This window comes from Triticum dicoccoides, chromosome 2B (genome assembly GCF_002162155.2).
Source record: "Triticum dicoccoides isolate Atlit2015 ecotype Zavitan chromosome 2B, WEW_v2.0, whole genome shotgun sequence".
Lineage (NCBI taxonomy): Eukaryota > Viridiplantae > Streptophyta > Magnoliopsida > Poales > Poaceae > Triticum > Triticum dicoccoides.
In genome coordinates, this window is record NC_041383.1 from 158,298,349 (window position 1) to 158,300,907 (window position 2,559).

A 2,559-nucleotide genomic window follows, 5' to 3' on the forward strand; every position below is an offset into this window, starting at 1 on the left:
CGAGGAAACTCTCAACAAAATGGAAATAGACAAGAGCTGCATTGAGCAAAGCAGCACGACCTTCCGAGGGATTATCCCTAGTCGGGAGGCACGATGTGAGGGAAAAATCACACTCGATGTGGTATTCGGCACGCCGAAAAATTACAGGTCCAAAGAGATAACATTCCAAGTGGCCCCATTAAGCAGTGGATACCACGCCCTTTTAGGGCGGGACGCATTCGCAAGCTTCCAAGCTATACCCCATTATGGGTACATGAAGCTTAAGATGCCCGGGCCCAATGGAATCATCACTCTAGCCAGTGATCCAGACATAGCACTTCGCACCGAAAATAAAACCGCCTCCCTAGCACTTGAGGCATTATCCGAAGCCCTTGCGGCCGAAGAATTACCTACATTACGCTCCACAGTGGATAGGGATGACGTGATACTCGATAAACGATCCAAGTCCACCTCTTTCAAACTTGCGGACAAAATCGTCAAATTCCAAGTCCACCCAATGGACTCTAAAAAAACAGCAGCCATAGGGGCGCAGTTGAACCCCACAATCAACGCCGCACTGCGGGTGTTCTTACGCGAGAATTGGGACATCTTCGCCTGGTACCCTTCAGATATGCCAGGGATCCCACACAGGCTGGCCGAGCATAGCCTCAACATATTGAAGGGATACAAGCCGGTCAAGCAGACACTACGACGCTTTTCAGAGCCTAAACGACAGGTATGGGAGAGGAGCTAGCCAAGTTACTCGAAGCCGGATTCATCAGAGAAATAAAACACCCGAACTGACTAGCAAACTTGGTGATGGTACCAAAGAAGGATAAATCCTGGCGCCTATGTGTCGATTTCAAGGACCTCAATAAGGCTTGCCCCAAGGATCCCTTCCCCCTCCCCCGCATCGATCAAATCATCGATGCTACCGCAGGACACGACTCATTGTGCTTCCTCGACGCATACTCCGGATACCATCAAATCAAGATGGCGGAGTCCGATCAAGCCGCAACGGCATTCATCACCCCATACGGCCCTTTTTGTTTCAACAACATGCCTTTCGGGCTCAAACGCCAGTGCAACCTACCAACGCATGATTCAGACATGCCTGGAAAAACAAATCGGCAAAACAGTTGAGGCATACGTGGAAGATGTGGTCATCAAGACCAAACACGTCGAATCTTTAATAGACGACCTGAGGCTCACATTGGACAACCTCCGGACATATGACATCAAGCTCAATCCAGAAAAAATGTGTTTTCGGCATTCCCGCCGGAAAGCTCCTGGGCTTCATCGTTTCCAATAGAGGAATTTAAGCAAACCCGACTAAAATCCGAGCTTTGTCACAATTGGATACCCCAACAGACCTCAAGCAAACCCAAAAATTAACTGGATGCATGGCTGCCTTAAGCCGCTTTATCTCCCGATTGGGAGAAAAGGCACTACCTCTTTATTGCCTTCTTAGACGCATCGAACACTTCGAGTGGACGGATGCGGCTACGGCCGGACTGGAAGAAATAAAGGCCCTCTTGGCCAACAACCCAATCCTGGCCGCACCGAACATTGGCGAGCCCATGCTGTTATATATAGCTGCAACACACCAAGTTGTAATCGCAATGCTCGTCGTCGAACGAGAGGAGGACGAACATAAGTTCCCGATTCAAAAGCCGGTATACTATGTATCCACTATCCTCACACCATGCAAGTCACGGTACCCACATTATCAAAAGATAGCATACGTGGTCTTCATGGCATCCCGGAAACTACGACACTACTTTCAAGAGTGTTCAATCACGGTGGCCTCCGAAGTACCACTCAACGATATAATAAATAGCCGCAATGCCACGGGCCGGATTGCTAAGTGGGCCATCGAGCTCCTCCCGTTCAACATTATATATAAACCATGGCAAGCCATTAAATCGCAAGTACTGGCTGACTTCGTCACTGAATGGACAGAAGCCAAACTCCCTAAAGAGTACGACGCATACTCCAATTGGATCATGCACTTTGACGGCTCTAAGATGCTGGCTGGTCTGGGAGCGGGCGTTGTCCCACTATAGAAAAAAGACACATCTGTGACATTTTGGGCCGAACGAATTTTTTTCTGTTATACATATGACACTTCTATGACGATAATTGTGACAAAACCCGGTATCATCATAGATGTGGTGGGCTCCTACTGCTATGACAAAAAATCATGACAAAAAATGTGATTTTCATCCTGGGCGGGTTGGAGATGCAGCTGCATGACATTCTTTGGGCCGTCCATGATGGAAAAAACCATGGTAGAAGTGAGGGCGAGGAAAATTTCGAGGAGTTCCCGGTTACGGTGGGCGGTCGGGGGCCGAGCGATGCGCGTTTCTCTCGTACATGTACGCGCGTGTGTGCGAGGCGTTGGCTCTAACTGAACCCGAGCGAGGCGTTGGGGTCTAACTAAACCCGATCGATTGCACTGCAGGCTACGCGTTACTGAACCCGAGCGATCAATCGATGGCTGTTAACTGAACCCGATCGAGCGATTCCTTCGCTACTGCTGCTAACTGAAGCTGATCGACTGGATGAATAGTGAGTGTT